The sequence below is a fragment of the Oncorhynchus keta genome, chromosome 18 (genome assembly GCF_023373465.1).
Source record: "Oncorhynchus keta strain PuntledgeMale-10-30-2019 chromosome 18, Oket_V2, whole genome shotgun sequence".
Taxonomy (NCBI): domain Eukaryota; kingdom Metazoa; phylum Chordata; class Actinopteri; order Salmoniformes; family Salmonidae; genus Oncorhynchus; species Oncorhynchus keta.
This window is the reverse complement of record NC_068438.1, coordinates 45,643,487-45,654,485: the sequence shown is the minus strand read 5'-3', so window position 1 is coordinate 45,654,485 and position 10,999 is coordinate 45,643,487. Positions and strand designations below refer to the sequence as shown.

The window sequence follows — 10,999 nt, the reverse complement described above, 5'->3', positions numbered from 1 at the left end:
TGTCAATGTGGTTGTCAATTTGGTTGTCCCTCAGTAGTTTTCCTCTTGTTATGTCAGTCACTCACAGACACTCAATTAGCCCATGTCAGCAAATGTTTTTTGTTTGTTGGTAAAATAGTTTAATGGCCAGCTATGTAAACTTGTAGTAATCATGGCCAAATTACCGACCAGGCACGAAGGGCACGTGCCCAGGGGCCCTGACCTGACCCATTGGTTATGATTCATTAATGGGATAACAGAAAGGTGTCACATTAGTATTTTCCCTCAAACATCCTTTCTGAATTTAAAAGTAACCCAAGAAGTAATCATCTAGTTTTTCCCCAAAGTATCTGTAATCTGATTACAATATTTTTTGCTGGTGCTTTTAAAGGCCAGACACCTCCTTCACGACAAGTGTTCGCACTCTCACTTATGGGGGGGGTAACCATGGCAACCACATCATCACATCAGATGTTTTTGATAGGTGTTACTGTGTGACACACACACACACACACACACACACACACACACACACAGTTACGGAACCGATACTTTTAGCACATCATGTAACAAGAGAAACTGATAATGGATAGCTGAAGGTTCATCTCCACTCAAGAACATTACATCACCACAGCTGAACCATGGTGAGTTCATCAACACTCAAGAACATTACATCACCACAGCTGAACCATGGTGAGTTCATCAACACTCAAGAACATTACATCACCACAGCTGAACCATGGTGAGTTCATCAACACTCAATGACATTACATCACCACAGCTGAACCAGGGTGAGTTCATCAACACTCAAGAACATTACATCACCACAGCGGAACCATGGTGAGTTCATCAACACTCAAGAACATTACATCACCACAGCGGAACCAGGGTTTCATCAACACTCAATGACATTACATCACCACAGCTGAACCATGGTGAGTTCATCAACACTCAAGAACATTACATCACCACAGCGGAACCATGGTGAGTTCATCAACACTCAAGAACATTACATCACCACAGCTGAACCATGGTGAGTTCATCAACACTCAAGAACATTACATCACCACAGCTGAACCGGGTGAGTTCATCAACACTCAAGAACATTACATCACCACAGCTGAACCATGGTGAGTTCATCAACACTCAAGAACATTACATCACCACAGCGGAACCATGGTGAGTTCATCAACACTCAACATTACATCAACAGCTGAACCATGGTGAGTTCATCAACACTCAAGGACATTACATCACCACAGCTGAACCATGGTGAGTTCATCAACACTCAAGAACATTACATCACCACAGCGGAACCATGGTGAGTTCATCAACACTCAAGAACATTACATCACCACAGCTGAACCATGGTGAGTTCATCAACACTCAAGAACATTACATCACCACAGCGGAACCATGGTGAGTTCATCAACACTCAATGACATTACATCACCACAGCTGAACCAGGGTGAGTTCATCAACACTCAAGAACATTACATCACCACAGCTGAACCAGGGTGAGTTCATCAACACTCAAGAACATTACATCACCACAGCTGAACCAGGGTGAGTTCATCAACACTCAAGGACATTACATCACCACAGCTGAACCAGGGTGAGTTCATCAACACTCAAGAACATTACATCACCACAGCTGAACCAGGGTGAGTTCATCAACACTCAAGAACATTACATCACCACAGCGGAACCATGGTGAGTTCATCAACACTCAAGAACATTACATCACCACAGCTGAACCATGGTGAGTTCATCAACACTCAAGAACATTACATCACCACAGCGGAACCATGGTGAGTTCATCAACACTCAAGGACATTACATCACCACAGCTGAACCATGGTGAGTTCATCAACACTCAAGGACATTACATCACCACAGCTGAACCAGGGTGAGTTCATCAACACTCAAGGACATTACATCACCACAGCTGAACCATGGTGAGTTCATCAACACTCAAGAACATTACATCACCACAGCTGAACCAGGGTGAGTTCATCAACACTCAATGACATTACATCACCACAGCTGAACCATGGTGAGTTCATCAACACTCAATGACATTACATCACCACAGCTGAACCATGGTGAGTTCATCAACACTCAAGAACATTACATCACCACAGCTGAACCAGGGTGAGTTCATCAACACTCAAGAACATTACATCACCACAGCTGAACCAGGGTGAGTTCATCAACACTCAAGGACATTACATCACCACAGCTGAACCATGGTGAGTTCATCAACACTCAAGAACATTACATCACCACAGCGGAACCATGGTGAGTTCATCAACACTCAAGAACATTACATCACCACAGCTGAACCATGGTGAGTTCATCAACACTCAAGAACATTACATCACCACAGCTGAACCATGGTGAGTTCATCAACACTCAAGAACATTACATCACCACAGCTGAACCATGGTGAGTTCATCAACACTCAATGACATTACATCACCACAGCTGAACCAGGGTGAGTTCATCAACACTCAATGACATTACATCACCACAGCTGAACCAGGGTGAGTTCATCAACACTCAATGACATTACATCACCACAGCTGAACCAGGGTGAGTTCATCAACACTCAAGAACATTACATCACCACAGCTGAACCATGGTGAGTTCATCAACACTCAATGACATTACATCACCACAGCTGAACCAGGGTGAGTTCATCAACACTCAAGAACATTACATCACCACAGCTGAACCAGGGTGAGTTCATCAACACTCAAGAACATTACATCACCACAGCGGAACCAGGTGAGTTCATCAACACTCAAGAACATTACATCACCACAGCGGAACCATGGTGAGTTCATCAACACTCAAGAACATTACATCACCACAGCTGAACCAGGGTGAGTTCATCAACACTCAAGAACATTACATCACCACAGCGGAACCATGGTGAGTTCATCAACACTCAAGAACATTACATCACCACAGCTGAACCATGGTGAGTTCATCAACACTCAAGAACATTACATCACCACAGCGGAACCAGGGTGAGTTCATCAACACTCAATGACATTACATCACCACAGCGGAACCATGGTGAGTTCATCAACACTCAAGGACATTACATCACCACAGCTGAACCATGGTGAGTTCATCAACACTCAAGGACATTACATCACCACAGCTGAACCAGGGTGAGTTCATCAACACTCAAGGACATTACATCACCACAGCTGAACCAGGGTGAGTTCATCAACACTCAAGAACATTACATCACCACAGCTGAACCAGGGTGAGTTCATCAACACTCAAGGACATTACATCACCACAGCTGCTCACACTGAGAATTTCACAAGACGGTGGGTCATTTAGGGTCACAGGCATCTGGTCCAGAAGGGTTGTTTTACTGTATGGCATCACAGCCTTACATGCAGACTAGACCGGGTGTGTTCATGCGTCAGTGTGCGTCATGGCTCGCATGTTGATTGTGTCCTCCCACAACAGACGCAATTGAAATATCAAAACGAACTCGGAACCAACTATACTAAATTGGGGACAGGTCAAAAAGCATGAAACATTTATGTCAATTAAGCTAGTTAGCTTGCTGTTGCTAGCTAATTTGTCCTGGGATATAAACATTGGGTTGTTATTTTACCTTAAATGCACAAGGTCCTCTACTTCGACAATTAATCCACAGATAAATGGGTAAACCGAGTTCATTTCAATTCATCTCTCCTCCTTCATGTATTGTCTTTACATGGCAGTTGACAACCAACGTTAAGGTGCATTACTGCTATCAACTGGACTGGAGTGTGAACCTCAGTCAATCTTTCAATAACCCACGTGGGTCCAGTTGAAGTTGGAAGTTTACAGTACAAATACAGTGGGGAGAACAAGTATTTGATACACTGCCGATTTTGCAGGTTTTCCTACTTACAAAGCCTGTAGAGGTCTGTAATTTTTATCATGGGTACACTTCAACTGTGAGAGACGAAATTTAAAACAAAAATTCAGAAAATCACATTGTATGATTTTTAAGTAATTAATTAGCATTTTATTGCATGACATAAGTATTTGATCACCTACCAACCAGTAAGAATTACGGCTCTCACAGACCTGTTAGTTGTTCTTTAAGAAGCACTCCTGTTCTCCACTCATTACCTGTATTAACTGCACCTGTTTGAACTCGTTACCTGTATAAAAGACACCTGTCCACACATTACAGACCTCTACATGCTTTGTAAGTAGGAAAATCGGCAGTGTATCAAATACTTGTTCTCCCCACTGTACCTTATCCAAATACATTTAAACTCAGATTCACAGTTCCTGACATTTAATCCTAGTAAAAATTCCCTGTCTTAGGTCAATTAGGATCACCACTTTATTTTAAGAATGTGAAATGTCAGAATAATAGTAGCAAATGATTTATTTCAGCTTTTCTTTCATCACATCCCCAGTGGGTCAGAAGTTTACATACACTCAATTAGCATTTGGCAGCATTGCCTTTAAATTGTTTAACTTGGGTCAAACGTTTCTTGTAGCCTTCCACAAGCGTCCCACAATAAGTTGGGTGAATTTTGGCACCATTCCTCCTGACAGAGCTGGTGTAACTGAGTCAGGTTTGTAAGACCTCCTTGCTTGCACATGCTTTTTCAGTTCTGCCCACAAATTGTCTATGGGATTGAGGTCAGGGCTTTGTGATGGCCACTCCAATACCATGATTTTGTTGTCCTTAAGCCATTTTGACAACTTTGGAAGTATGCTTGGGGTCATTGTCCTTTTTCCTCCAACCATAATGATGGTCATTATGGCCAAATAGTTGTATTTTTGTTTGATCAGACCAGAGGACATTTGTCCAAAAAGTTTGATCTTTGTCCACATGTGCAGTTGCAAACCTTAGTCTGGCTTTTTATGGCAGTTTTGGAGTGATGGCTTCTTCATTGCTGAGCAGTCTCATGTTATGTCGATATAGGACTCGTTTTACTGTGGATATAGATACTGTGTACCTGTTTCCTCCAGCATCTTCACAAGGTCCTTTGCTGTTGTTCTGGGATTGTTTATGGTATCTTCAGATGTTTGGAAATTGCTCCCCAGGATGAACCAGATTTGTGGAGGTCTACAATGTTTTTCTGAGGTCTTGGCTGATTTCTTTTGATTTCCCCACGATGTCAAGCGAAGCAGCACTGAGTTTGAAGGTGGGCCTTAAAAATACATCCACAGGTACACCTCCAATTGACTCAAATGATGTCAAGTAGCCTATCAGAAGCTTCTAAAGCCATGACATCGTTTTCTGGAATGTTCCAAGCTGTTTCCAAGCCACAGTCAACTTAGTGTATGTAAACTTCTGACCCACTGGAATTGTGATACAGTGAATTATGTGAAATTATCTGATTGTTGAACAAATTACTTGTGTCATGCACAAAATAGATGTCCTAACCGACTAGCCAAAACTATAGTTTGTTAACAAGAATTTTGTGGAGGGGTTGAAAAATGAGGTTTAATGACTCCAACCTCAGTGTATGTAAACTTCTGACTTCAACTGTATATGCTCCTAAAAACCAATGAGGAGATGGGAGAGGTGGGATTTGCAGCGCATCAAGCATCACAAATAGAACCAAGTTCCATGTTAGTGCCTGGCTACGCAGATGCTCATTGACGTGCGAGAGCAGTGTGGATGCAATGATTGAATAGCATGTATGTGCACATTTATTTATTTATTTTTTTGTGGTTTGGTCAGTTTGTTATAGTAGATAAACATCCATCTCTATGTACAGATTAAGTACAGACAAATCCTTTATGAAATGTATGAGTCACAGATAGGAAGGCAGTATAAGATCACACATTGACACTGACATAAAGACTAGATTATATCAGATCCACGCTAGCCGGCGGTGTCTGATGTGGAACTGTGTTAGAGCTGTCAAATCCCTGAGCGACTCTCATCATTGTACCTGAAGAGGGACCATGCCATTGGCTGCAAGGAGTTGCGTTGACAAGCCAAATGAACACTGGAATGTGTGATGTAATCTACACACACCTCCATTATGCTGATAGAAATCATGGTTTTCTATTCGAGCTTCATTAGTTCTATATAACCTACACAGTCTTGTTCTGAACTTCCACCGTGAGTGGGGCGGGTGTGGCTTCATGACAATGATCACAAGAGCAGCCGCTCACCGATTTGACAACTCCAACGCACAAAACATGATCAAACGCGTGATCTGATTGAATCTAGGCCTAAGAGTCATTTGGGCGTGCCGGTAGATTCTGCCTATTATTTACAGACATGCACAACGTACATAATTGCTAAGACAGAAAAACAGTTTTCTTGGTGCTTTGCTTTCTTCTATTCAGCTTCCTGTCGTCAGGAGGTGAGTTCCAACATGAAGCACAAGGACTAGACGTCTCTTCTGTTGGGAGAGAGGGCAGGTGTTCATACTCAACTTCATTATATCCATACTGTAAAATGTGTTTTCTCACACACAAACACACCGTACCTAGGCGAAGACAAAATAGACTACCACCATGCAGCCAACGATCCATGCTGCCATCAGTAGAGCAGGAAACAGCCTGCAGGACGACACCACCTGACCTGAGGTTGCATGATATAACACATCAGAACACCTCACACACACACGGTCCTCCCTAAACACAATTCATTGTTAAAAGTCTTAGCCGTTGTGAGGGGGTTGTAAACTAACATATTGAATCGTTTTAAGACTGTCATAGTGCGGATCATTTAGCTGTTTGATTTGGAATTTGAAGAACCCTTTAGGTGTAAAAAGAAAAGTATATACAAAAATGATTTATTTTGGCCTTCACCACTATAGTCCAGAGAAACGCATTGAATAACACATCCATAAATGGCAAAAAAATAATTACAAACAAGGTTTTGAAGTGTTCTATATCTAGGAGATATAAGTATCATGACACAAGGTGAGACCCAGATGCAGACACATGAAGCAGATGGTTGGAGTCTTACAATGTTTATTAATCCAAAGGGGTAGACAAGAGAATGGTCATGGACAGGCAAAAAGGTCAAAACCAGATCAGAGTCCAGGAGGTACAGAGTGGCAGACAGGCTGGTGGTCAAGGCAGGCAGAATGGTCAGGCAGGTGGGTACAAAGTGGCAGACAGGCTGTTGGTCAAGGTAGGCAGAATGGTCAGGCAGGTGGGTACAAAGTCCGGAACCAGGCAAGGGTCAAAACCAGGAGGACTAGAAAAAGGAGAATGCAAAAAGCAGGAGAAACTGGCCCAGAGAGACTGGAAACACAGGGATAAATACACTGGCACAGAGAGACAGGAAACACAGGGATAAATACACTGGTACAGAGAGACAGGAAACACAGGGATAAATACACTGGTACAGAGAGACACAGGGATAAATACACTGGTACAGAGACAGGAAACACAGGGATAAATACACTGATACAGAGAGACAGGAAACACAGGGATAAATACACTGGTACAGAGAGACAGAAAACACAGGGATAAATACACTGGTACAGAGAGACAGAAAACACAGGGATAAATACACTGGTACAGAGAGACAGAAAACACAGGGATAAATACACTGGTACAGAGAGACAGGAAACACAGGGATAAATACACTGGTACAGAGAGACAGGAAACACAGGGATAAATACACTGGTACAGAGAGACAGGAAACACAGGGATAAATACACTGGTACAGAGAGACAGGAAACATAGGGATAAATACACTGGTACAGAGAGACAGGACACACTTGAATAAATACACTGGCACAGAGAGACAGGAAACACAGGGATAAATACACTGGTACAGAGAGACAGGAAACACAGGGATAAATACACTGGTGCAGAGAGACAGGAAACACTTGAATAAATACACTGGTACAGAGACAGGAAACACAGGGATAAATACACTGATACAGAGAGACAGGAAACACAGGGATAAATACACTGGCACAGAGAGACAGGAAACACAGGGATAAATATACTGGCCCAGAGAGACAGGAAACACAGGGATAAATACACTGGCACAGAGACAGGAAACACAGGGATAAATACACTGGTACAGAGAGACTGGAAACACAGGGATAAATGCACTGGTACAGAGAGACAGGAAACACAGGGATAAATACACTGGGGAAAACAAGCAACACCTGGAGGGGGTGGAGACAATAACGAGGACAGGTGAAACAGATCAGGGCGTGACAATAAGAAAGCTCAGGAAATATATTTAAAACATTATTTTTTTTTACACATATTCAACCTTTTTTTGGGTAGGCACAAAACTACTTTCATACTTCCATTCATTTTTTTAAACCAGTACCGGTTACCTTTAGACAAGTCATGTGACAATTGTGGGGGTCATAGAGCAAAATGAGAGTCTCCCCTTTCCATACAGTGGTCATAAGAGTTTGTAGGTCAAACTGTTTGAACGCGACAGACATTTTCGTGAGAAGACCGATATTCTGGATGTCTCCTCATCTGACAAACATCGCAGATGTCTCATGACTCACTGCTGTCACCTTTCACCTCAGATGTCTCACTGCTCTGGCTCTGCCACTTTTCACCTCAGATGTCTCACTGCTCTGGCTCTGCCACCTTTTACCTCAGATGTCTCACTGCTCTGGCTCTGCCACCTTTTACCGCAGATGTCTCACTGCTCTGGCTCTGCCACCTTTTACTTCAGATGTCTCACTGCTCTGGCTCTGCCACCTTTTACCTCAGATGTCTCACTGCTCTGGCTCTGCCACCTTTTACCTCAGATGTCTCACTGCTCTAGCTCTGCCACCTTTTACCTCAGATGTCTCACTGCTCTGGCTCTGCCACCTTTTACCTCAGATGTCTCACTGCTCTGGCTCTGCCACCTTTTACCTCAGATGTCTCACTGCTCTGGCTCTGCCACCTTTTACCTCAGATGTCTCACTGCTCTGGCTCTGCCACCTTTTATCTCAGATGTCTCACTGCTCTGGCTCTGCCACCTTTTACCTCAGATGTCTCACTGCTCTGGCTCTGCCACCTTTTACCTCAGATGTCTCACTGCTCTGGCTCTGCCACCTTTTACCTCAGATGTCTCACTGCTCTGGCTCTGCCACCTTTTACCTCAGATGTCTCACTGCTCTGGCTCTGCCACCTTTTATCTCAGATGTCTCACTGCTCTGGCTCTGCCACCTTTTACCTCAGATGTCTCACTGCTCTGGCTCTGCCACCTTTTACCGCAGATGTCTCATGTCTCACTGCTCTGGCTCTGCAACCTTTCACTGCAGATGTCTCATGTCTCACTGCTCTAGCTCTGCAACCTTTCACTGCAGATGTCTCATGTCTCACTGCTCTAGCTCTGCAACCTTTCACTGCAGATGTCTCATGTCTCACTGCTCTGGCTCTGCCACCTTTTACTGCAGATGTCTCATGTCTCACTGTTCTAGCTCTGCCACCTTTTACTGCAGATGTCTCATGTCTCACTGCTCTAGCTCTGCCACCTTTCACCTCAGATGCGGAAGTTCAACATCGCCAGATGCGGTCGATTAAGATTCATCCGATGCAAAAACTGATATCTCTATCTTAAACTGACAGATTTTTTAAAGGGGATTTTTTTTAAATGATGTTACTTAGATCGACCCTAGAGGGTTAAACCATGCTAAAACACATCCCACAAATCCTCAAAGTTGCTAAATGCCTGTGGAATATGCAGCCAAGTCACCCGTGATACAAGTCAGTGTTCGACGTCCATCCATGTCTGAGGACGTTGGGAGATGAGGTGGAAACCGGCCACTAGGGGCAACAGTGAGCGCTGTGACTTTCAAATAGTTTTCAGATTAGTGGATGGGTGTTAGCATTTGTTTTGTTTGAATGGTTTTAAGCCTGTCCCCAACCTTTAATCTTTTACCTTTAACCATTCAGAGTTCATTCTAGATTTTGGAGTGAATGCCTAAACTTAAACTTAAACTGAAACTCTTTAAAATGTGACGTTATAAAATAGCTTTGAAATTTGATGTTTCGGTAAACATGGATGAATGTCTTATTCTGATTTGTGAAAGTGTTTGGAATGACCGAACTATAATCATGCATATTTCTCATAAAGATCAGCCTTTAGTAAATTTATTTTTATTATGCTATTTAACTAGTCAAGAACAAATTCTTATTTAAAATGATGACCTACCCTGGCCAAACCCTAACCCAAGCGACGCTGGGCCAATTGTCTGCTGCCCTATGGGACTCCCAATCACAGATGATTATAATACAGCCTGGAAACAAACCGGTGTCTGTAGTGACGCCTCTAGCACTGAGATGCAGCATCTTAGACTGCTGCGCCACTCGGGAGCCTCTTGCATACAGATGCTTGGTAAGCATACAAGTATTTATCAGAGCCAAAGAAATCACTAATTTACTCGCTCACTCACTCACTACACAGTTTTGAAGAGGTTTCTTACCTCTTGGCTCCATGGTTCCTCTTCACTGATCTTCTGGTCACCTTGGATCCGACTGCATAAGAGCAGTGGTGACTTGATGTTTACATCTGCCTAGGCAGCTATGGACTGAACAGTGGGGTGAACACACACTCAGTCCCCCCCGGAAACAGCTTTTAAAATGAAACTCATTCACACACTCACACAGAAAACACACACACACAGATTGACACATGGAGAGTACACACACGTCCCCATTGGCCTCATTTTCTAAACTCAAAAGGTCCTTACGCCTCTAGAGAATACTATCTCCAGAAAAACACACAAACGATTACATCACACACCAACACACATGAGGGCCTACAGTGGGAGACCATGTGAAATGGCAAGAAAATGCATGGCAGAAAGCCAGAACTTAGAGTGTGTGTCTGAGTGTATCGGGGGTCACATCAAAACATAGAGACCCCACGTTTTGGGAAATCTAACGGCAGGATAGCTGTTTCCATAACAACCATTTCTCTGTGGTCCTGGTCCCAGCTGTGAAAGACCCAGGTCTCCTCTTCAGATCTCCCCCAGGGGCAGCACCTCCAGCTGGGGTGCACTCCTCCTCTCTGTCCCCAGAGAGGCGTGGAGCTCCA

General features: G+C 43.4%; 1 long non-coding RNA gene across 1 annotated transcript; it reads right to left on the bottom strand.

Annotated features, from left to right (window-relative positions):
- Window positions 1–5,976: 5,976 nt before the first annotated feature.
- Window positions 5,977–10,659, bottom strand: LOC118396995 (uncharacterized). Its single transcript, XR_004828315.1, has 3 exons — window positions 10,386–10,659; window positions 6,465–6,559; window positions 5,977–6,377 (listed from the first exon to the last, which is right to left on the bottom strand). It is a non-coding gene; the product is annotated as an uncharacterized LOC118396995 (long non-coding RNA).
- Window positions 10,660–10,999: the final 340 nt, after the last annotated feature.